The sequence below is a fragment of the Ambystoma mexicanum genome, chromosome 3q, assembly GCF_040938575.1.
Source record: "Ambystoma mexicanum isolate Mex_15411 chromosome 3q, UKY_AmexF1_1, whole genome shotgun sequence".
Taxonomy (NCBI): Eukaryota; Metazoa; Chordata; class Amphibia; order Caudata; family Ambystomatidae; genus Ambystoma; species Ambystoma mexicanum.
Genome location: NC_090926.1, coordinates 985,996,095 through 986,021,575, shown reverse-complemented (window position 1 = coordinate 986,021,575; position 25,481 = coordinate 985,996,095).

Here is a 25,481-nt window from a genome sequence, read left to right as displayed (position 1 = left end):
CCCAGCGGCCATGCTGGTGGAGGACACATCCCTGCCACAGTCGGGAGTCGGACGTCCAGCAGCGGTGGCCACCACAACAACTGCACCCCAGCCGGAGGAGGAAATGCAGGCAGCAAGAGCCAGGCCACAGGCACAGCAGCAGCAGCAACAAGGTGGGAGTGATGATGGCTCGGGGCCATAAACATCCGAGGGGCAGGCATCGTCCACAGGGCAGGAGGACCCAGGATTGGGAGTGTCTTCCGTGTGGCAGTAGTTGGGCCAGGCCATAGATGCGGAGTGGCGGCGGCGGAAGAGGCACGGCTCACAATAGCCAGGGTGGAGAACTCCATGCAGAGGGCGCTGAGGCGGGCCGAGTGCCTCGAGGCAATTCGCAGGGAGTTGGAGTTGAACATGGCATCGTCCCTGTGAACCCTCCAGGCAATGGAAGAGGACTGCCTCCAGGACATAGAGCAGGAGTTCGATGATGCCCTGGCCCAGGAAATCGGAAAGTGAGCCGTCGGACTAGCCCGCCGCCATTGTATATAGTTTTTAGTGTTCGGTTTCATTTTCGTTTTGCTTTATTTTGGGGTGATTGGACTATGCCCCACACTTTTGTATATAGTAATTTCTTAGGTAGTTGGTTTGATGGGTTTCATTTCTTTCGTTGGGCTCATGGACCCTTTGAAGATTCATTGTACATAGTTGAACATTGGATTTGTTGTAACTTATTTTTAAAAATTCACCATGGATCAATGGACTTCACATTTTACGTTTCCTTTGGATTTGCTTTGGTGGACGGAGAGTTTGGACAAATGTTCTTTTGGATTTATTTGAATTGGTTCTACATTTCATGTTAGTATGTTTTGAACATGCATTTCATTTCATGTTTGACATTTTTTTTATGCTTTCTTTTTATTACATTCTTTTTGTTCATAATACATTTTCATATTTTACTTCCATGTGTGGTATTCGCTCATTGGGTTCATGCATGTCAAAATATGGGTTTACACAATCAATGCAACCCAGTGAGTGTGTGTGACAGACATGTGTTGATGTACATAGTTGACTTTTGGTTTGTGTCATGAGATAGGCATGTCAGTGTGGGGTGCATTGGGAAACTCATTGCATCTCAAGACTGGGGTGGCATGCTGCGTGATTTTTGTGGACATGAGGGCCATTATTGTGCATCTTTAGGACGTGTTGGGGGGGGACATGAGTCGATGCCTGACCCTCAATGCTGGGTGGATGGGGGTGCTGGGGACATGGGTCGGGGCCTGCTGGCAGGTGCCCATCAATGCTGGGTGGATGGGGATGCTGGGGGACATGAGTCGGGGCCTGACGGCAGGTGCCAGTCAATGCTGGGTGGATGGGGGTGCTGGGGGACATGAGTCGGGCCAGACCCTCAATGCTGGGTGGATGGGGGTGCTGGGGAACATGAGTCGGGGCCTGCTGGCAGGTGCCCGTCAATGCTGGGTGGATGGGGTGCTGGGGGACATGAGTTGGGGCCTGACGGCAGGTGCCCGTCAATGCTGGGTGGATGGGGGTGCTGGGGGACATGAGTCGGGTCCTGGCCCTCAATGCTGGGTGGATGGGGTGCTGGGGGACATGAGTCGGGCCTGCTGGCAGGTGCCCGTCAATGCTGGGTGGATGGGGTGCTGGGGGACATGAGTCATGGCCTAATCCTCAATGCTGGGTGGATGGGGGTGCTGGGGGACATGAGTCGGGGCCTGACCCTCAATGTTGGGTGGATGGGGTGCTGGGGGACATGAGTCGGGCCTGCTGGCAGGTGCCCGTCAATGCTAGGTGGATGGGGTGCTGGGGGACATGAGTCGGGGCCTGCTGCCAGGTGCCCGTCAATGCTGGGTGGATGGGGTGCTGGGGGACATGAGTCAGGGCCTGACCCTCAATGCTGGGTGGATGGGGCTGCTGGGGGACATAAGTCGGGGCCTGCTGGCAGGTGCCGGTCAATGCTGGGTGGATGGGGGTGCTGGGGGACATGAGTCGGGGCCTGACCCTCAATGCTGGGTGGATGCAGGTGCTGTGGGACATGAGTCGGGGCCTTACCCTCAATGATGGGTGGATGGGGGTGCTGGGGGACATGAGTCGGAGCCTGCTGGCAGGTGCCCGTCAATGCTGGGTGGATGGGGATGCTGGGGGACATGAGTCGGGGCCTGCTGGCAGGTGCCCGTCAATGCTGGGTGGATGGGGGTGCTGGGGGACATGAGTCGGGCCTGACCCTCAATGCTGGGTGGATGGGGGTGCTGGGGAACATGAGTCGGGGCCTGCTGGCAGGTGCCCGTCAATGCTGGGTGGATGGCGGTGCTGGGGGACATGAGTCGGGGCCTGACCCTCAATGCTGGGTGAATGGGGGTACTGGGGAACTTGAGTCGGGGCCTGCTGGCAGATGCCCGTCAATGCTGGGTGGATGGGGGTGCTGGGGAACATGAGTCGGGGCCTGATGGCAGGTGCCTGTCAGTGCTGGGTGGATGGGGTGCTGGGAGACATGAGTTGGGGCCTGACGGCAGGTGCCCATCAATGCTGGGTGGATGGGGGTGCTGGGGGACATGAGTTGGGTCCTGGCCCTCAATGCTGGGTGGATGGGGGTGCTGGGGGACATGAGTCAGGGCCTGACCCTCAATGCTGGGTGGATGGGGGTGCTGGGGGACATGAGTCGGGGCCTGACCCTCAATGTTGGGTGGATGGGGTGCTGGGGGACATGAGTTGGGCCTGCTGGCAGGTGCCCGTCAATGCTGGGTGGATGGGGGTCCTGGGGGACATGAGTCGGGGCCTGCTGCCAGGTGCCCGTCAATGCTGGGTGGATGGGGTGCTGGGGGACATGAGTCAGGGCCTGACCCTCAATGCTGGGTGGATGGGGGTGCTGGGGGACATAAGTCGGGGCCTGCTGGCAGGTGCCCGTCAATGCTGGGTGGATGGGGGTGCTGGGGGACATGAGTCGGGGCCTGACCCTCAATGCTGGGTGGATGCTGGTGCTGTGGGACATGAGTCGGGGCCTTACCCTCAATGATGGATGGATGGGGGTGCTGGGGGACATGAGTCGGAGCCTGCTGGCAGGTTCCCATCAATGCTGGGTGGATGGGGATGCTGGGGGACATGAGTCGGGGCCTACCCTCAATGCTGGGTGGATGGGGGTGCTGGGGGACATGAGTCGGGGCCTGCTGGCAGGTGCCCATCAATTCTGGGAGGATGGGGGTGCTGGGGGACACGAGTCGGGGCCTGACCCTCAATGCTGGGTGGATGGGGGTGCTGGGGGACATGAGTCGGGGCCTGCTGGCAGGTGCCCATCAATGCTGGGTGGATGGGGGTGCTGGGGGACATGAGTTGGGTCCTGGCCCTCAATGCTGGGTGGATGGGGGTGCTGGGGGACATGAGTCAGGGCCTGACCCTCAATGCTGGGTGGATGGGGGTGCTGGGGGACATGAGTCGGGGCCTGACCCTCAATGTTGGGTGGATGGGTTGCTGGGGGACATGAGTTGGGCCTGCTGGCAGGTGCCCGTCAATGCTGGGTGGATGGGGGTGCTGGGGACATGAGTCGGGGCCTGTTGGCAGGTGCCCATCAATGCTGGGTGGATGGGGGTGCTGGGGACATGAATCTGGGCCTGCTGGCAGGTGCCCGTCAATGCTGGGTGGATGGGGATGCTGGGGGACATGAGTCGGGGCCTGACGGCAGGTGCCCGTCAATGCTGGGTGGATGGGGGTGCTGGGGGACATGAGTCGGGCCTGACCCTCAATGCTGGGTGGATGGGGGTGCTGGGGAACATGAGTCGGGGCCTGCTGGCAGGTGCCCGTCAATGCTGGGTGGATGGGGTGCTGGGGGACATGAGTTGGGGCCTGACGGCAGGTGCCCGTCAATGCTGGGTGGATGGGGGTGCTGGGGGACATGAGTCGGGTCCTGGCCCTCAATGCTGGGTGGATGGGGTGCTGGGGGACATGAGTCGGGCCTGCTGGCAGGTGCCCGTCAATGCTGGGTGGATGGGGTGCTGGGGGACATGAGTCATGGCCTGATCCTCAATGCTGGGTGGATGGGGGTGCTGGGGGACATGAGTCGGGGCCTGACCCTCAATGTTGGGTGGATGGGGTGCTGGGGGACATGAGTCGGGCCTGCTGGCAGGTGCCCGTCAATGCTAGGTGGATGGGGGTGCTGGGGGACATGAGTCGGGGCCTGCTGCCAGGTGCCCGTCAATGCTGGGTGGATGTGGTGCTGGGGGACATGAGTCAGGGCCTGACCCTCAATGCTGGGTGGATGGGGCTGCTGGGGGACATAAGTCGGGGCCTGCTGGCAGGTGCCCGTCAATGCTGGGTGGATGGGGGTGCTGGGGGACATGAGTCGGGGCCTGACCCTCAATGCTGGGTGGATGCAGGTGCTGTGGGACATGAGTCGGGGCCTTACCCTCAATGATGGGTGGATGGGGGTGCTGGGGGACATGAGTCGGAGCCTGCTGGCAGGTGCCCGTCAATGCTGGGTGGATGGGGATGCTGGGGGACATGAGTCGGGGCCTGCTGGCAGGTGCCCGTCAATGCTGGGTGGATGGGGGTGCTGGGGAACATGAGTCGGGGCCTGATGGCAGGTGCCTGTCAGTGCTGGGTGGATGGGGTGCTGGGAGATATGAGTTGGGGCCTGACGGCAGGTGCCCATCAATGCTGGGTGGATTGGGGTGCTGGGGGACATGAGTTGGGTCCTGGCCCTCAATGCTGGGTGGATGGGGGTGCTGGGGGACATGAGTCAGGGCCTGACCCTCAATGCTGGGTGGATGGGGGTGCTGGGGGACATGAGTCGGGGCCTGACCCTCAATGTTGGGTGGATGGGGTGCTGGGGGACATGAGTTGGGCCTGCTGGCAGGTGCCCGTCAATGCTGGGTGGATGGGGGTGCTGGGGGACATGAGTCGGGGCCTGCTGCCAGGTGCCCCTCAATGCTGGGTGGATGGGGTGCTGGGGGACATGAGTCAGGGCCTGACCCTCAATGCTGGGTGGATGGGGGTGCTGGGGGACATAAGTCGGGGCCTGCTAGCAGGTGCCCGTCAATGCTGGGTGGATGGGGGTGCTGGGGGACATGAGTCGGGGCCTGACCCTCAATGTTGGGTGGATGGGGTGCTGGGGGACATGAGTCGGGCCTGCTGGCAGGTGCCCGTCAATGCTAGGTGGATGGGGGTGCTGGGGGACATGAGTCGGGGCCTGCTGCCAGGTGCCCGTCAATGCTGGGTGGATGGGGTGCTGGGGGACATGAGTCAGGGCCTGACCCTCAATACTGGGTGGATGGGGCTGCTGGGGGACATAAGTCGGGGCCTGCTGGCAGGTGCCCGTCAATGCTGGGTGGAAGGGGGTGCTGGGGGACATGAGTCGGGGCCTGACCCTCAATGCTGGGTGGATGCAGGTGCTGTGGGACATGAGTCGGGGCCTTACCCTCAATGATGGGTGGATGGGGGTGCTGGGGGACATGAGTCGGAGCCTGCTGGCAGGTGCCCGTCAATGCTGGGTGGATGGGGATGCTGGGGGACATGAGTCGGGGCCTGCTGGCAGGTGCCCGTCAATGCTGGGTGGATGGGGGTGCTGGGGGACATGAGTCGGGCCTGACCCTCAATGCTGGGTGGATGGGGGTGCTGGGGAACATGAGTCGGGGCCTGCTGGCAGGTGCCCGTCAATGCTGGGTGGATGGCGGTGCTGGGGGACATGAGTCGGGGCCTGACCCTCAATGCTGGGTGGATGGGGGTACTGGGGAACTTGAGTCGGGGCCTGCTCGCAGATGCCCGTCAATGCTGGGTGGATGGGGGTGCTGGGGAACATGAGTCGGGGCCTGATGGCAGGTGCCTGTCAGTGCTGGGTGGATGGGGTGCTGGGAGATATGAGTTGGGGCCTGACGGCAGGTGCCCATCAATGCTGGGTGGATTGGGGTGCTGGGGGACATGAGTTGGGTCCTGGCCCTCAATGCTGGGTGGATGGGGGTGCTGGGGGACATGAGTCAGGGCCTGACCCTCAATGCTGGGTGGATGGGGGTGCTGGGGGACATGAGTCGGGGCCTGACCCTCAATGTTGGGTGGATGGGGTGCTGGGGGACATGAGTTGGGCCTGCTGGCAGGTGCCCGTCAATGCTGGGTGGATGGGGGTGCTGGGGGACATGAGTCGGGGCCTGCTGCCAGGTGCCCGTCAATGCTGGGTGGATGGGGTGCTGGGGGACATGAGTCAGGGCCTGACCCTCAATGCTGGGTGGATGGGGGTGCTGGGGGACATAAGTCGGGGCCTGCTAGCAGGTGCCCGTCAATGCTGGGTGGATGGGGGTGCTGGGGGACATGAGTCGGGGCCTGACCCTCAATGCTGGGTGGATGCTGGTGCTGTGGGACATGAGTCGGGGCCTTACCCTCAATGATGGATGGATGGGGGTGCTGGGGGACATGAGTCGGAGCCTGCTGGCAGTTGCCCGTCAATGCTGGGTGGATGGGGATGCTGGGGGACATGAGTCGGGGCCTACCCTCAATGCTGGGTGGATGGGGGTGCTGGGGGACATGAGTCGGGGCCTGCTGGCAGGTGCCCATCAATGCTGGGTGGATGGGGTGCTGGGGGACATGAGTTGGGTCCTGGCCCTCAATGCTGGGTGGGTGGGGGTGCTGGAGGACATGAGTCAGGGCCTGACCCTCAATGCTGGGTGGATGGGGGTGCTGGGGGACATGAGTCGGGGCCTGACCCTCAATGTTGGGTGGATGGGGTGCTGGGGGACATGAGTTGGGCCTGCTGGCAGGTGCCCGTCAATGCTGGGTGGATGGGGGTGCTGAGGTACATGAGTCGGGGCCTGCTGCCAGGTGCCCGTCAATGCTGGGTGGATGGGGTGCCTGGGGACATGAGTCAGGGCCTGACCCTCAATGCTGGGTGGATGGGGGTGCTGGGGGACATAAGTCCGGGCCTGCTGGCAGGTGCCCGTCAATGCTGGGTGGATGGGGATGCTGGGGGACATGAGTCGGGGCCTGACCCTCAATGCTGGGTGGATGCGGGTGCTGTGGGACATGAGTCGGGGCCTTACCCTCAATGATGGATGGATGGGGGTGCTGGGGGACATGAGTCGGAGCCTGCTGGCAGGTGCCCGTCAATGCTGGGTGGTTGGGGATGCTGGGGGACATGAGTCGGGGCCCACCCTCAATGCTGGGTGGATGGCGGTGCTGGGGGACATGAGTCGGGGCCTGACCCTCAATGCTGGGTGGATGGGGGTACTGGGGAACTTGAGTCGGGGCCTGCTGGCAGATGCCCGTCAATGCTGGGTGGATGGGGGTGCTGGGGAACATGAGTCGGGGCCTGATGGCAGGTGCCTGTCAGTGCTGGGTGGATGGGGTGCTGGGAGACATGAGTTGGGGCCTGACGGCAGGTGCCCGTCAATGCTGGGTGGATGGGGGTGCTGGGGGACATGAGTCGGGCCTGACCCTCAATGCTTGGTGGATGGGGGTGCTGGGGGACATGAGTCGGGGCCTGACCCTCAATGTTGGGTGGATGGGGTGCTGGGGGACATGAGTTGGGCCTGCTGGCAGGTGCCCGTCAATGCTGGGTGGATGGGGGTGCTGGGGGACATGAGTCGGGGCCTGCTGCCAGGTGCCCGTCAATGCTGGGTGGATGGGGTGCTGGGGGACATGAGTCAGGGCCTGACCCTCAATGCTGGGTGGATGGGGGTGCAGGGGGACATAAGTCGGGGCCTGCTGGCAGGTGCCCGTCAATGCTGGGTGGATGGGGGTGCTGGGGGACATGAGTCGGGGCCTGACCCTCAATGCTGGGTGGATGCTGGTGCTGTGGGACATGAGTCGGGGCCTTACCCTCAATGATGGATGGATGGGGGTGCTGGGGGACATGAGTCGGAGCCTGCTGGCAGGTGCCCATCAATGCTGGGTGGATGGGGATGCTGGGGGACATGAGTCGGGGCCTACCCTCAATGCTGGGTGGATGGGGGTGCTGGGGGACATGAGTCGGGGCCTGCTGGCAGGTGCCCATCAATTCTGGGAGGATGGGGGTGCTGGGGGACACGAGTCGGGGCCTGACCCTCAATGCTGGGTGGATGGGGGTGCTGGGGGACATGAGTCGGGGCCTGCTGGCAGGTGCCCATCAATGCTGGGTGGATAGGGGTGCTGGGGGACATGAGTTGGGTCCTGGCCCTCAATGCTGGGTGGATGGGGGTGCTGGGGGACATGAGTCAGGGCCTGACCCTCAATGTTGGGTGGATGGGGTGCTGGGGGACATGAGTTGGGCCTGCTGGCAGGTGCCCGTCAATGCTGGGTGGATGAGGGTGCTCGGGACATGAGTCGGGGCCTGTTGGCAGGTGCCCATCAATGCTGGGTGGATGGGGGTGCTGGGGACATGAATCTGGGCCTGCTGGCAGGTGCCCGTTAATGCTGGGTGGATGGGGTGCTGGGGGACATGAGTCATGGCCTGATCCTCAATGCTGGGTGGATGGGGGTGCTGGGGGACATGAGTCGGGGCCTGACCCTCAATGTTGGGTGGATGGGGTGCTGGGGGACATGAGTCGGGCCTGCTGGCAGATGCCCGTCAATGCTGGGTGGATGGGGGTGCTGGGGAACATGAGTCGGGGCCTGATGGCAGGTGCCTGTCAGTGCTGGGTGGATGGGGTGCTGGGAGATATGAGTTGGGGCCTGACGGCAGGTGCCCATCAATGCTGGGTGGATTGGGGTGCTGGGGGACATGAGTTGGGTCCTGGCCCTCAATGCTGGGTGGATGGCGGTGCTGGGGGACATGAGTCGGGGCCTGACCCTCAATGCTGGGTGGATGGGGGTACTGGGGAACTTGAGTCGGGGCCTGCTCGCAGATGCCCGTCAATGCTGGGTGGATGGGGGTGCTGGGGAACATGAGTCGGGGCCTGATGGCAGGTGCCTGTCAGTGCTGGGTGGATGGGGTGCTGGGAGATATGAGTTGGGGCCTGACGGCAGGTGCCCATCAATGCTGGGTGGATTGGGGTGCTGGGGGACATGAGTTGGGTCCTGGCCCTCAATGCTGGGTGGATGGGGGTGCTGGGGGACATGAGTCAGGGCCTGACCCTCAATGCTGGGTGGATGGGGGTGCTGGGGGACATGAGTCGGGGCCTGACCCTCAATGTTGGGTGGATGGGGTGCTGGGGGACATGAGTTGGGCCTGCTGGCAGGTGCCCGTCAATGCTGGGTGGATGGGGGTGCTGGGGGACATGAGTCGGGGCCTGCTGCCAGGTGCCCGTCAATGCTGGGTGGATGGGGTGCTGGGGGACATGAGTCAGGGCCTGACCCTCAATGCTGGGTGGTTGGGGGTGCTGGGGGACATAAGTCGGGGCCTGCTAGCAGGTGCCCGTCAATGCTGGGTGGATGGGGGTGCTGGGGGACATGAGTCGGGGCCTGACCCTCAATGCTGGGTGGATGCTGGTGCTGTGGGACATGAGTCGGGCCTTACCCTCAATGATGGATGGATGGGGGTGCTGGGGGACATGAGTCGGAGCCTGCTGGCAGGTGCCCATCAATGCTGGGTGGATGGGGATGCTGGGGGACATGAGTCGGGGCCTACCCTCAATGCTGGGTGGATGGGGGTGCTGGGGGACATGAGTCGGGGCCTGCTGGCAGGTGCCCATCAATTCTGGGAGGATGGGGGTGCTGGGGGACACGAGTCGGGGCCTGACCCTCAATGCTGGGTGGATGGAGGTGCTGGGGGACATGAGTCGGGGCCTGCTGGCAGGTGCCCATCAATGCTGGGTGGATGGGGTGCTGGGGGACATGAGTTGGGTCCTGGCCCTCAATGCTGGGTGGATGGGAGTGCTGGAGGACATGAGTCAGGGCCTGACCCTCAATGCTGGGTGGATGGGGGTGCTGGGGGACATGAGTCGGGGCCTGACCCTCAATGTTGGGTGGATGGGGTGCTGGGGGACATGAGTTGGGCCTGCTGGCAGGTGCCCGTCAATGCTGGGTGGATGGGGGTGCTGAGGGACATGAGTCGGGGCCTGCTGCCAGGTGCCCGTCAATGCTGGGTGGATGGGGTGCCTGGGGACATGAGTCAGGGCCTGACCCTCAATGCTGGGTGGATGGGGTGCTGGGGGACATAAGTCCGGGCCTGCTGGCAGGTGCCCGTCAATGCTGGGTGGATGGGGATGCTGGGGGACATGAGTCGGGGCCTGACCCTCAATGCTGGGTGGATGCGGGTGCTGTGGGACATGAGTCGGGGCCTTACCCTCAATGATGGATGGATGGGGGTGCTGGGGGACATGAGTCGGAGCCTGCTGGCAGGTGCCCGTCAATGCTGGGTGGTTGGGGATGCTGGGGGACATGAGTCGGGGCCTACCCTCAATGCTGGGTGGATGGCGGTGCTGGGGGACATGAGTCGGGGCCTGACCCTCAATGCTGGGTGGATGGGGGTACTGGGGAACTTGAGTCGGGGCCTGCTGGCAGATGCCCGTCAATGCTGGGTGGATGGGGGTGCTGGGGAACATGAGTCGGGGCCTGATGGCAGGTGCCTGTCAGTGCTGGGTGGATGGGGTGCTGGGAGACATGAGTTGGGGCCTGACGGCAGGTGCCCGTCAATGCTGGGTGGATGGGGGTGCTGGGGGACATGAGTCGGGCCTGACCCTCAATGCTGGGTGGATGGGGGTGCTGGGGGACATGAGTCGGGGCCTGACCCTCAATGTTGGGTGGATGGGGTGCTGGGGGACATGAGTTGGGCCTGCTGGCAGGTGCCCGTCAATGCTGGGTGGATGGGGGTGCTGGGGGACATGAGTCGGGGCCTGCTGCCAGGTGCCCGTCAATGCTGGGTGGATGGGGTGCTGGGGGACATGAGTCAGGGCCTGACCCTCAATGCTGGGTGGGTGGGGGTGCTGGGGGACATAGGTCGGGGCCTGCTGGCAGGTGCCCGTCAATGCTGGGTGGATGGGGGTGCTGGGGGACATGAGTCGGGGCCTGACCCTCAATGCTGGGTGGATGCTGGTGCTGTGGGACATGAGTCGGGGCCTTACCCTCAATGATGGATGGATGGGGGTGCTGGGGGACATGAGTCGGGGCCTGCTGGCAGGTGCCCATCAATTCTGGGAGGATGGGGGTGCTGGGGGACACGAGTCGGGGCCTGACCCTCAATGCTGGGTGGATGGGGGTGCTGGGGGACATGAGTCGGGGCCTGCTGGCAGGTGCCCATCAATGCTGGGTGGATAGGGGTGCTGGGGGACATGAGTTGGGTCCTGGCCCTCAATGCTGGGTGGATGGGGGTGCTGGGGGACATGAGTCAGGGCCTGACCCTCAATGTTGGGTGGATGGGGTGCTGGGGGACATGAGTTGGGCCTGCTGGCAGGTGCCCGTCAATGCTGGGTGGATGAGGGTGCTGGGGACATGAGTCGGGGCCTGTTGGCAGGTGCCCATCAATGCTGGGTGGATGGGGGTGCTGGGGACATGAATCTGGGCCTGCTGGCAGGTGCCCGTCAATGCTGGGTGGATGGGGTGCTGGGGGACATGAGTCATGGCCTGATCCTCAATGCTGCGTGGATGGGGGTGCTGGGGGACATGAGTCGGGGCCTGACCCTCAATGTTGGGTGGATGGGGTGCTGGGGGACATGAGTCGGGCCTGCTGGCAGGTGCCCGTCAATGCTAGGTGGATGGGGGTGCTGGGGGACATGAGTCGGGGCCTGCTGCCAGGTGCCCGTCAATGCTGGGTGGATGGGGTGCTGGGGGACATGAGTCAGGGCCTGACCCTCAATGCTGGGTGGATGGGGCTGCTGGGGGACATAAGTCGGGGCCTGCTGGCAGGTGCCCGTCAATGCTGGGTGGATGGGGGTGCTGGGGGACATGAGTCGGGGCCTGACCCTCAATGCTGGGTGGATGCAGCTGCTGTGGGACATGAGTCGGGGCCTGACCCTCAATGATCGGTGGATGGGGGTGCTGGGGGACATGAGTCGGGGCCTGCTGGCAGGTGCCCATCAATGCTGGGTGGATGGGGGTGCTGGGGGACATGAGTTGGGTCCTGGCCCTCAATGCTGGGTGGATGGGGGTGCTGGGGGACATGAGTCAGGGCCTGACCCTCAATGCTGGGTGGATGGGGGTGCTGGGGACATGAGTCGGGGCCTGTTGGCAGGTGCCCATCAATGCTGGGTGGATGGGGGTGCTGGGGACATGAATCTGGGCCTGCTGGCAGGTGCCCGTCAATGCTGGGTGGATGGGGTGCTGGGGGACATGAGTCATGGCCTGATCCTCAATGCTGGGTGGATGGGGGTGCTGGGGGACATGAGTCGGGGCCTGACCCTCAATGTTGGGTGGATGGGGTGCTGGGGGACATGAGTCGGGCCTGCTGGCAGGTGCCCGTCAATGCTAGGTGGATGGGGGTGCTGGGGGACATGAGTCGGGGCCTGCTGCCAGGTGCCCGTCAATGCTGGGTGGATGGGGTGCTGGGGGACATGAGTCAGGGCCTGACCCTCAATGCTGGGTGGATGGGGCTGCTGGGGGACATAAGTCGGGGCCTGCTGGCAGGTGCCCGTCAATGCTGGGTGGATGGGGGTGCTGGGGGACATGAGTCGGGGCCTGACCCTCAATGCTGGGTGGATGCAGGTGCTGTGGGACATGAGTCGGGGCCTTACCCTCAATGATGGGTGGATGGGGGTGCTGGGGGACATGAGTCGGAGCCTGCTGGCAGGTGCCCGTCAATGCTGGGTGGATGGGGATGCTGGGGGACATGAGTCGGGGCCTGCTGGCAGGTGCCCGTCAATGCTGGGTGGATGGGGGTGCTGGGGGACATGAGTCGGGCCTGACCCTCAATGCTGGGTGGATGGGGGTGATGGGGAACATGAGTCGGGGCCTGCTGGCAGGTGCCCGTCAATGCTGGGTGGATGGCGGTGCTGGGGGACATGAGTCGGGGCCTGACCCTCAATGCTGGGTGGATGGGGGTACTGGGGAACTTGAGTCGGGGCCTGCTCGCAGATGCCCGTCAATGCTGGGTGGATGGGGGTGCTGGGGAACATTAGTCGGGGCCTGATGGCAGGTGCCTGTCAGTGCTGGGTGGATGGGGTGCTGGGAGACATGAGTTGGGGCCTGACGGCAGGTGCCCATCAATGCTGGGTGGATTGGGGTGCTGGGGGACATGAGTTGGGTCCTGGCCCTCAATGCTGGGTGGATGGGGGTGCTGGGGGACATGAGTCAGGGCCTGACCCTCAATGCTTGGTGGATGGGGGTGCTGGGGGACATGAGTCGGGGCCTGACCCTCAATGTTGGGGGGATGGGGTGCTGGGGGACATGAGTTGGGCCTGCTGGCAGGTGCCCGTCAATGCTGGGTGGATGGGGGTGCTGGGGGACATGAGTCGGAGCCTGCTGCCAGGTGCCCGTCAATGCTGGGTGGATGGGGTGCTGGGGGACATGAGTCAGGGCCTGACCCTCAATGCTGGGTGGATGGGGGTGCTGGGGGACATAAGTCGGGGCCTGCTAGCAGGTGCCCGTCAATGCTGGGTGGATGGGGGTGCTGGGGGACATGAGTCGGGGCCTGACCCTCAATGCTGGGTGGATGCTGGTGCTGTGGGACATGAGTCGGGGCCTTACCCTCAATGATGGATGGATGGGGGTGCTGGGGGACATGAGTCGGAGCCTGCTGGCAGGTGCCCGTCAATGCTGGGTGGATGGGGATGCTGGGGGACATGAGTCGGGGCCTACCCTCAATGCTGGGTGGATGGGGGTGCTGGGGGACATGAGTCGGGGCCTGCTGGCAGGTGCCCATCAATTCTGGGAGGATGGGGGTGCTGGGGGACATGAGTCGGGGCCTGACCCTCAATGCTGGGTGGATGGGGGTGCTGGGGGACATAAGTCGGGGCCTGCTGGCAGGTGCCCATCAATGCTGGGTGGATGGGGTGCTGGGGGACATGAGTTGGGTCCTGGCCCTCAATGCTGGGTGGATGGGGGTGCTGGGGGACATGAGTCAGGGCCTGACCCTCAATGCTGGGTGGATGGGGGTTCTGGGGACATGAGTCGGGGCATGACCCTCAATGTTGGGTGGATGGGGTGCTGGGGGACATGAGTTGGGCCTGCTGGCAGGTACCCGTCAATGCTGGGTGGATGGGGGTGCTGAGGGACATGAGTCGGGGCCTGCTGCTAGGTGCCCGTCAATGCTGGGTGGATGGGGTGCTGGGGGACATGAGTCAGGGCCTGACCCTCAATGCTGGGTGGATGGGGGTGCTGGGGGACATAAGTCGGGGCCTGCTGGCAGGTGCCCGTCAATGCTGGGTGGATGGGGATGCTGGGGGACATGAGTCGGGGCCTGACCCTCAATGCTGGGTGGATGCGGGTGCTGTGGGACATGAGTCGGGGCCTTACCCTCAATGATGGATGGATGGGGGTGCTGGGGGACATGAGTCGGAGCCTGCTGGCAGGTGCCCGTCAATGCTGGGTGGTTGGGGATGCTGGGGGACATGAGTCGGGGCCTACCCTCAATGCTGGGTGGATGGGGGTGCTGGGGGACATGAGTCGGGGCCTGCTGGCAGGTGCCCATCAATGCTGGGTGGATGGGGGTGCTGGGGGACAAGAGTCGGGGCATGACCCTCAATGCTGGGTGGATGGGGGTGCTGTGGACATGAATCTGGGCCTGCTGGCAGGTGCACGTCAATGCTGGGTGGATGGGGATGCTGGGGGACATGAGTCGGGGCCTGACGGCAGTTGCCCGTCAATGCTGGGTGGATGGGGGTGCTGGGGGACATGAGTCGGGGCCTGACCCTCAATGCTGGGTATATGGGGGTGCTGGGGAACATGAGTCAGGGCCTGCTGGCAGGTGCCCGTCAATGCTGGGTAGATGGGGTGCTGGGGGACATGAGTTGGGGCCTGACGGCAGGTGCCCGTCAATGCTGGGTGGATGGGGGTGCTGGGGGACATGAGTCAGGTCCTGGCCCTCAATGCTGGGTGGATGGGGGTGCTGGGAGACATGAGTCAGGGCCTGACCCTCAATGCTGGGTGGATGGAGGTGCTGGGGGACATGAGTCTGGGCCTGACCCTCAATGTTGGGTGGATGGGGTGCTGGGGGACATGAGTAGGGGCCTGCTGGCAGCTGCCCGTCAATGCTGGATGGATGGGAGTGCTGGGGGACATGAGTCGGGGCCTGACCCTCAATGCTGGGTGGATGCGGGTGCTGTGGGACATGAGTCGGGGCCTTACCCTCAATGATGGGTGGATGGGGGTGCTGGGGGACATGAGTCGGAGCCTGCTGGCAGGTGCCCGTCAATGCTGGGTGGATGGGGATGCTGGGGGACATGAATCGGGGCCTGCTGGCAGGTGCCCGTCAATGCTGGGTGGATGGGGGTGCTGGGGGATATGAGTCGGGCCTGACCCTCAATGCTGGGTGGATGGGGGTGCTAGGGAACATGAGTCGGGGCCTGCTGGCAGGTGCCCGTTAATGCTGGGCGGATGGGGTGCTGGGGGACATGAGTCGGGGCCTGACCCTCAATGCTGGGTGGATGGGAGTACTGGGGAACTTGAGTCGGGGCCTGCTGGCAGGTGCCCGTCAATGCTGGGTGGATGGGGGTGCTGGGGAACATGAGTCGGGGCCTGCTGGCAGGTGCCCGTCAATGCTGGGTGGATGGGGTGCTGGGGGACATGAGTTGGGGTCTGACGGCAGGTGTCCGTCAATGCTGGGTGGATGGGGGTGCTGGGGGACATGAGTCGGGTCCTGGCCCTCAATGCTGGGTGGATGAGGGTGCTGGGGGACATGAGTCAGGGCCTGACCCTCAATGCTGGGTGGATGGGGGTGCTGGGGGACATGAGTCGGGCCTGACCCTCAATGTTGGGTGGATGGGGTGCTGGGGGACATGAGTCGGGCCTGCTGGCAGGTGCCCGTCAATGCTGGGTGGATGGGGGTGCTGGGGGATATGAGTCGGGCCTGACCCTCAATGCTGGGTGGATGGGGGTGCTAGGGAACATGAGTCGGGGCCTGCTGGCAGGTGCCCGTTAATGCTGGGCGGATGGGGGTGCTGGGGGACATGAGTCGGGGCCTGACCCTCAATGCTGGGTGGATGGGAGTACTGGGGGACATGAGTCAGGGCCTGACCCTCAATGTTGGGTGGATGGGGTGCTGGGGGACATGAGTTGGGCCTGCTGGCAGGTGCCCGTCAATGCTGGGTGGATGAGGGTGCTGGGGACATGAGTCGGGGCCTGTTGGCAGGTGCCCATCAATGCTGGGTGGATGGGGGTGCTGGGGACATGAATCTGGGCCTGCTGGCAGGAGTACTGGGGAACTTGAGTCGGGGCCTGCTGGCAGGTGCCCGTCAATGCTGGGTGGATGGGGGTGCTGGGGAACATGAGTCGGGGCCTGCTGGCAGGTGCCCGTCAATGCTGGGTGGATGGGGTGCTGGGGGACATGAGTTGGGGTCTGACGGCAGGTGTCCGTCAATGCTGGGTGGATGGGGGTGCTGGGGGACATGAGTCGGGTCCTGGCCCTCAATGCTGGGTGGATGAGGGTGCTGGGGGACATGAGTCAGGGCCTGACCCTCAATGCTGGGTGGATGGGGGTGCTGGGGGACATGAGTCGGGCCTGACCCTCAATGTTGGGTGGATGGGGTGCTGGGGGACATGAGTCGGGCCTGCTGGTAGGTGCCCGTCAATGCTGGGTGGATGGGGGTGCTGGGGGACATGAGTCGGGGCCTGCTGCCAGGTGCCCGTCAATGCTGGGTGGATGGGGTGCTGGGGGACATGAGTCAGGGACTGACCCTCAATGCTGAGTGGATGGGGGTGCTGGGGGACATAAGTCGGGGCCTGCTGGCAGGTGCCCGTCAGTGCTGGGTGGATGGGGGTTGCTGGGGGACATGAGTCGGGGCCTGACCCTCAATGCTGGGTGGATGCGGGTGCTGTGGGACATGAGTCGGGGCCTTACCCTCAATGATGGTGGATGGGGGTGCTGGGGAACATGAGTCGGGGCCTGCTGGCAGGTGCCCGTCAATGCTGGGTGGATGGGGTGCTGGGGGACATGGTTTGGGGCCTGACGGCAGGTGCCCGTCAATGCTGGGTGGATGGGGGTGCTGGGGGACATGAGTCGGGTCCTGGCACTCAATGCTGGGTGGATGGGGGTGCTGGGGGACATGAGTCATGGCCTGACCCTCAATGTTGGGTGGATGGGGTGCTGGGGGACATGAGTCGGGCCTGCTGGCAGGTGCCCGTCAATGCTGGGTGGATGGGGGTGCTGGGGGACATGAGTCGGGGCCTGCTGCCAGGTGCCCATCAATGCTGGTTGGATGGGGTGCTGGGGGACATGAGTCAGGGCCTGACCCTCAATGCTGGGTGGATGGGGCTGCTGGGGGACATAAGTCGGGGCCTGCTGGCAGGTGCCCGTCAATTCTGGGTGGATTGGGGTGCTGGGGGACATGAGTCGGGGCCTGACCCTCAATGCTGGGTGGATGCAGGTGCTGTGGGACATGAGTCGGGGCCTTACCCTCAATGATGGGTGGATGGGAGTGCTGGTGGACATGAGTCGGAGCCTGCTGGCAGGTGCCCATCAATGCTGGGTGGATGGGGATGCTGGGGGACATGAGTCGGGGCCTGCTGGCAGGTGCCCGTCAATGCTGGGTGGATAGGGGTGCTGGGGGACATGAGTCGGGCCTGACCCTCAATGCTGGGTGGATGGGGGTGCTGGGGAACATGAGTCGGGGCCTGCTGGCAGGTGCCCGTCAATGCTGGGTGGATGGCTGTGCTGGGGGACATGAGTCGGGGCCTGACCCTCAATGCTGGGTGGATGGGGGTACTGGGGAACTTGAGTCGGGGCCTGCTGGCAGGTGCCCGTCAATGCTGGGTGGATGGGGGTGCTGGGGAACATCAGTCGGGGCCTGCTGGCAGGTGCCTGTCAATGCTGGGTGGATGGGGTGCTGGGGGACATGAGTTGGGGCCTGACGGCAGGTGCCCATCAATGCTGGGTGGATGGGGGTGCTGGGGGACATGAGTTGGGTCCTGGCCCTCAATGCTGGGTGGATGGTGGTGCTGGGGGACATGAGTCAGGGCCTGACACTCAATGCTGGGTGGATGGGGGTGCTGGGGGACATGAGTCGGGGCCTGACCCTCAATGTTGGGTGGATGGGGTGCTGGGGGACATGAGTTGGGCCTGCTGGCAGGTGCCCGTCAATGCTGGGTGGATGGGGGTGCTGGGGGACATGAGTCAGGGCCTGCTGCCAGGTGCCCGTCAATGCTGGGTGGATGGGGTGCTGGGGGACATGAGTCAGGGCCTGACCCTCAATGCTGGGTGGATGGGGGTGCTGGGGGACATAAGTCGGGGCCTGCTGGCAGGTGCCCGTCAATGCTGGGTGGATGGGGGTGCTGGGGGACATGAGTCGGGGCCTGACCCTCAATGCTGGGTGGATGCAGGAGCTGTGGGACATGAGTCGGGGCCTTACCCTCAATGATGGGTGGATGGGGGTGCTGGGGGACATGAGTCGGAGCCTGCTGGCAGGTGCCCGTCAATGCTGGGTGGATGGGGATGCTGGGGGACATGAGTCGGCGCCTGACCCTCAATGCTGGGTGGATGGGGCTGCTGGGGGACATGAGTCGGGGCCTGCTGGCAGGTACCCATCAATACTGGGTGGATGGGGGTGCTGGGGGACATGAGTCGAGGCCTGACCCTCAATGCTGGGTGGATGGGGGTGCTGGGGACATGAATCTGGGCCTGCTGGCAGGTGCCCGTCAATGCTGGGTGGATGGGGCTGCTGGGGGACATGAGTCGGGGCCTGACAGCAGGTGCCCATCAATGCTGGGTGGATGGGGTGCTGGGGGACATGAGTCGGGGCCTGACCCTCAATGCTGGCTGGATGGGGGTGCTGGGGAACATGAGTCGGGGCCTGCTGGCAGGTGCCCGTCAATGCTGGGTGGATGGGGTGCTGGGGGACATGAGTTGGGGCCTGACGGCAGGTGCCCGTCAATGCTGGGTGGATGGGGGTGCTGGGGGACATGAGTCGGGTCCTGGCCCTCAATGCTGGGTGGATGGGGGTGCTGGGGGACATGAGTCAGGGCCTGACCCTCAATGCTGGGTGGATGGAGGAGCTGGGGGACATGAGCCTGGGCCTGACCCTCAATGTTGGGTGGATGGGGTGCTGGGGGACATGAGTCGGGCCTGCTGGCAGGTGCCCGTCAATGCAGGGTGGATGGGGGTGCTGGGGGACATGAGTCAGGGCCTGACCCTCAATGCTGGGTGGATGGGGGTGCTGGGGGACATAAATGGGGCCTGCTGGCAGGTGCCCGTCAATGTTGGGTGGATGGGGGTGCTGGGGGACATGAGTCGGGGCCTGACCCTCAATGCTGGGTGGATGCGGGTGCTGTGGGACATGAGTCGGGGCCTTACCCTCAATGATGGGTGGATGGGGGTGCTGGGGGACATGAGTCGGAGCCTGCTGGCAGGTGCCCGTCAATGCTGGGTGGATGGGGGTACTGGGGGATATGAGTCGGGCCTGACCCTCAATGCTGGGTGGATGGAGGTGCTGGGGAACATGAGTCGGGGCCTGCTGGCAGGTGCCCGTCAATGCTGGGTGGATGGGGGTGCTGGGGGACATGAGTCGTGGCCTGACCCTCAATGCTGGGTGGATGGGGGTACTGGGGAACTTGAGTCGGGGCCTGCTGGCAGGCGCCCGTCAATGCTGGGTGGATGGGGTGCTGGGGAACATGAGTCGGGGCCTGCTGGCAGGTGCCCGTCAATGCTGGGTGGATGGGGTGCTGGGGGACATGAGTTGGGGTCTGACGGAAGGTGTCCGTCAATGCTGGGTGGATGGGGGTGCTGGGGGACATGAGTCGGGTCCTGGCCCTCAATGCTGGGTGGATGGGGGTGCTGGGGGACATGAGTCAGGGCCTGACCCTCAATGCTGGGTGGATGGGGGTCTTGGGGGCATGAGTCGGGCCTGACCCTCAATGTTGGGTGGATGGGGTGCTGGGGGACATGAGTCGGGCCTGCTGGTAGGTGCCCGTCAATGCTGGGTGGATGGGGGTGGTGGGGGGCATGAGTCGGGGCCTGCTGCCAGGTGCCCGTCAATGCTGGGTGGATGGGGTGCTGGGGGACATGAGTCAGGGACTGACCCTCAATGCTGGGTGGATGGGGGTGCTGGGGGACATAAGTCGGGGCCTGCTGGCAGGTGCCCGTCAATGCTGGGTGGATGGGGTGCTGGGGACATGAGTCGGGGCCTGACCCTCAATGCTGGGTGGATGCGGGTGCTGTGGGACATGAGTCGGGGCCTTACCCTCAATGATGGTGGATGGGGGTGCTGGGGGACATGAGTCAGAGCCTGCTGGCAGGTGCCCGTCAATACTGGGTGGATGGGGGTGCTGGGGGACATGAGTCCGGCCTGACCCTCAATGCTGGGTGGATGGGGGTGCTGGGGAACATGAGTCGGGGCCTGCTGGCAGGTGCCCGTCAATGCTGGGTGGATGGCTGTGCTGGGGGACATGAGTCGGGGCCTGACCCTCAATGCTGGGTGGATGGGGGTACTGGGGAACTTGAGTCGGGGCCTGCTGGCAGGTGCCCGTCAATGCTGGGTGGATGGGGGTGCTGGGGAACATCAGTCGGGGCCTGCTGGCAGGTGCCTGTCAATGCTGGGTGGATGGGGTGCTGGGGGACATGAGTTGGGGCCTGACGGCAGGTGCCCATCAATGCTGGGTGGATGGGGGTGCTGGGGGACATGAGTTGGGTCCTGGCCCTCAATGCTGGGTGGATGGTGGTGCTGGGGGACATGAGTCAGGGCCTGACACTCAATGCTGGGTGGATGGGGGTGCTGGGGGACATGAGTCGGGGCCTGACCCTCAATGTTGGGTGGATGGGGTGCTGGGGGACATGAGTTGGGCCTGCTGGCAGGTGCCCATCAATGCTGGGTGGATGGGGGTGCTGGGGGGCATGAGTCAGGGCCTGCTGCCAGGTGCCCGTCAATGCTGGGTGGATGGGGTGCTGGGGGACATGAGTCAGGGCCTGACCCTCAATGCTGGGTGGATGGGGGTGCTGGGGGACATAAGTCGGGGCCTGCTGGCAGGTGCCCGTCAATGCTGGGTGGATGGGGGTGCTGGGGGACATGAGTCGGGGCCTGACCCTCAATGCTGGGTGGATGCGGGAGCTGTGGGACATGAGTCGGGGCCTTACCCTCAATGATGGGTGGATGGGGGTGCTGGGGGACATGAGTCGGAGCCTGCTGGCAGGTGCCCGTCAATGCTGGGTGGATGGGGATGCTGGGGGACATGAGTCGGCGCCTGACCCTCAATGCTGGGTGGATGGGGCTGCTGGGGGACATGAGTCGGGGCCTGCTGGCAGGTGCCCATCAATACTGGGTGGATGGGGGTGCAGGGGGACATGAGTCGAGGCCTGACCCTCAATGCTGGGTGGATGGGGGTGCTGGGGACATGAATCTGGGCCTGCTGGCAGGTGCCCGTCAATGCTGGGTGGATGGGGCTGCTGGGGGACATGAGTCGGGGCCTGACAGCAGGTGCCCATCAATGCTGGGTGGATGGGGTGCTGGGGGACATGAGTCGGGGCCTGACCCTCAATGCTGGCTGGATGGGGGTGCTGGCGAACATGAGTCGGGGCCTGCTGGCAGGTGCCCGTCAATGCTGGGTGGATGGGGTGCTGGGGGACATGAGTTGGGGCCTGACGGCAGGTGCCCGTCAATGCTGGGTGGATGGGGGTGCTGGGGGACATGAGTCGGGTCCTGGCCCTCAATGCTGGGTGGATGGGGGTGCTGGGGGACATGAGTCAGGGCCTGACCCTCAATGCTGGGTGGATGGAGGAGCTGGGGGACATGAGTCTGGGCCTGACCCTCAATGTTGGGTGGATGGGGTGCTGGGGGACATGAGTCGGGCCTGCTGGCAGGTGCCCGTCAATGCAGGGTGGATGGGGGTGCTGGGGGACATGAGTCAGGGCCTGACCCTCAATGCTGGGTGGATGGGGGTGCTGGGGGACATAAGTCGGGGCCTGCTGGCAGGTGCCCGTCAATGCTGGGTGGATGGGGGTGCTGGGGGACATGAGTCGGGGCCTGACCCTCAATGCTGGGTGGATGCGGGTGCTGTGGGACATGAGTCGGGGCCTTACCCTCAATGATGGGTGGATGGGGGTGCTGGGGGACATGAGTCGGAGCCTGCTGGCAGGTGCCCGTCAATGCTGGGTGGATGGGGGTACTGGGGGATATGAGTCGGGCCTGACCCTCAATGCTGGGTGGATGGAGGTGCTGGGGAACATGAGTCGGGGCCTGCTGGCAGGTGCCCGTCAATGCTGGGTGGATGGGGGTGCTGGGGGACATGAGTCGTGGCCTGACCCTCAATGCTGGGTGGATGGGGGTACTGGGGAACTTGAGTCGGGGCCTGCTGGCAGGTGCCCGTCAATGCTGGGTGGATGGGGTGCTGGGGAACATGAGTCGGGGCCTGCTGGCAGGTGCCCGTCAATGCTGGGTGGATGGGGTGCTGGGGGACATGAGTTGGGGTCTGACGGAAGGTGTCCGTCAATGCTGGGTGGATGGGGGTGCTGGGGGACATGAGTCGGGTCCTGGCCCTCAATGCTGGGTGGATGGGGGTGCTGGGGGACATGAGTCAGGGCCTGACCCTCAATGCTGGGTGGATGGGGGTCTTGGGGTCATGAGTCGGGCCTGACCCTCAATGTTGGGTGGATGGGGTGCTGGGGGACATGAGTCGGGCCTGCTGGTAGGTGCCCATCAATGCTGGGTGGATGGGGGTGGTGGGGGGCATGAGTCGGGGCCTGCTGCCAGGTGCCCGTCAATGCTGGGTGGATGGGGTGCTGGGGGACATGAGTCAGGGACTGGCCCTCAATGCTGGGTGGATGGGGGTGCTGGGGGACATAAGTCGGGGCCTGCTGGCAGGTGCCCGTCAATGCTGGGTGGATGGGGTGCTGGGGGACATGAGTCGGGACCTGACCCTCAATGCTGGGTGGATGCGGGTGCTGTGGGACATGAGTCGGGGCCTTACCCTCAATGATGGTGGATGGGGGTGCTGGGGGACATGAGTCAGAGCCTGCTGGCAGGTGCCCGTCAATACTGGGTGGATGGGGGTGCTGGGGGACATGAGTCGGGCCTGACCCTCAATGCTGGGTGGATGGGGGTGCTGGGGAACATGAGTCGGGGCCTGCTGGCAGGTGCCCGTCAATGCTGGGTGGATGGGGGTGCTGGGGGACATGAGTCGGGGCCTGACCCTCAATGCTGGGTGGATGGGGGTACTGGGGAACGTGAGTCAGGGCCTGCTGGCAGGTGCCCGTCAATGCTGGGTGGATGGGGGTGCTGGGAACATGAGTCGGGGCCTGCTGGCAGGTGCCCATCAATGCTGGGTGGATGGGGGTGCTGCGGAAAATGAGTCGGGGCCTGCTGGCAGGTGCCCATCAATGCTGGGTGGATGGGGGTGCTGGGGGATATGAGTCTGGGCCTGCTGGCAGGTGCCCTTCAATGCTGGGTGGATGGGGGTGCTGGGGGACATGAGTCGGGGCCTGACGGCAGGTGCCCATCAATGCTGAGTGGATGGGGGTGCTGCGGGACATGAGTCGGGGCCTGACCCTCAATGCTGGATGGATGGAGGTGCTGGGGAACATGAGTCGGGGCCTGCTGGCAGGTGCCGTCAATGCTGGGTGGATGGGGGTGCTGGGGAACATGAGTCGGGCCTGCTGTCAGGTTCCCGTCAATGCTGGGTGGATGGGGGTGCTGGGGGACATGAGTCTGGGCCTGCTGGCAGGTGCCCGTCAATGCTGGGTGGATCGGGGTGCTGGGGTACATGAGTCAGGGCCTGACGGCAGGTGCCTGTCAATGCTGGGTGGATAGGAGTGCTGGGGGACATGAGTCGGGGCCTGACCCTCAATGCTGGATGGATGCGGGTGCTGTGGGACATGAGTCGGGGCCTTACCCTCAATGATGGGTGGATGGGGGTGCTGGGGGACATGAGTCGGAGCCTGCTGGCAGGTGCCCGTCAATGCTGGATGGATGGGGATGGATGCTGGGGGACATGAGTCAGGGCCTGCTGGCAGGTGCCCGTCAATGCTGGGTTGATGGGGGTGCTGGGGGATATGAGTCGGTCCTGACCCTCAATGCTGGGTGGATGGGGGTGCTAGGGAACATGAGTCAGGGCCTGACCCTCAATGTTGGGTGGATGGGGTGCTGGGGGACATGAGTCGGGGCCTGCTGGCAGGTGCCCGTCAATGCTGGGTGGATGGGGGTGCTGGGGGACATGAGTCGGGGCCTGCTGGCAGGTGCCCGTCAATGCTGGGTGGATGGGGGTGCTGGGGGACATGAGTCGGGGCCTGACCCTCAATGCTCAGTGGATGGGGGTACTGCGGAAATTGAGTCGGGTCCTGCTGGCAGGTGCCCGTCAATGCTGGGTGGATGAGGGTGCTGGGGGACATGAGTCAGGGCCTGCTGCCAGGTACCCGTCAATGCTGGGTGGATGGGGTGCTGGGGGACATGAGTCAGGGCCTGACCCTCAATGCTGGGTGGATGGGGGTGCTGGGGGACATAAGTCGGGGCCTGCTGGCAGGTGCTCGTCAATGCTGGGTGGATGGGGGTGCTGGGGGACATGAGTCGGGGCCTGACCCTCAATGCTGGGTGGATGCGGGAGCTGTGGGACATGAGTCGGGGCCTTACCCTCAATGATGGGTGGATGGGGGTGCTGGGGGACATGAGTCGGAGCCTGCTGGCAGGTGCCCGTCAATGCTGGGTGGATGGGGATGCTGGGGGACATGAGTCGGCGCCTGACCCTCAATGCTGGGTGGATGGGGCTGCTGGGGGACATGAGTCGGGGCCTGCTGGCAGGTGCCCATCAATACTGGGTGGATGGGGGTGCTGGGGGACATGAGTCGAGGCCTGACCCTCAATGCTGGGTGGATGGGGGTGCTGGGGACATGAATCTGGGCCTGCTGGCAGGTGCCCGTCAATGCTGGGTGGATGGGGCTGCTGGGGGACATGAGTCGGGGCCTGACAGCAGGTGCCCATCAATGCTGGGTGGATGGGGTGCTGGGGGACATGAGTCGGGGCCTGACCCTCAATGCTGGCTGGATGGGGGTGCTGGGGAACATGAGTCGGGGCCTGCTGGCAGGTGCCCGTCAATGCTGGGTGGATGGGGTGCTGGGGGACATGAGTTGGGGCTTGACGGCAGGTGCCCGTCAATGCTGGGTGGATGGGGGTGCTGGGGGACATGAGTCGGGTCCTGGCCCTCAATGCTGGGTGGATGGGGGTGCTGGGGGACATGAGTCAGGGCCTGACCCTCAATGCTGGGTGGATGGAGGAGCTGGGGGACATGAGTCTGGGCCTGACCCTCAATGTTGGGTGGATGGGGTGCTGGGGGACATGAGTCGGGCCTGCTGGCAGGTGCCCGTCAATGCAGGGTGGATGGGGGTGCTGGGGGATATGAGTCAGGGCCTGACCCTCAATGCTGGGTGGATGGGGGTGCTGTCAGGTTCCCGTCAATGCTGGGTGGATGGGGGTGCTGGGGGACATGAGTCTGGGCCTGCTGGCAGGTGCCCGTCAATGCTGGGTGGATCGGGGTGCTGGGGTACATGAGTCAGGGCCTGACGGCAGGTGCCTGTCAATGCTGGGTGGATAGGA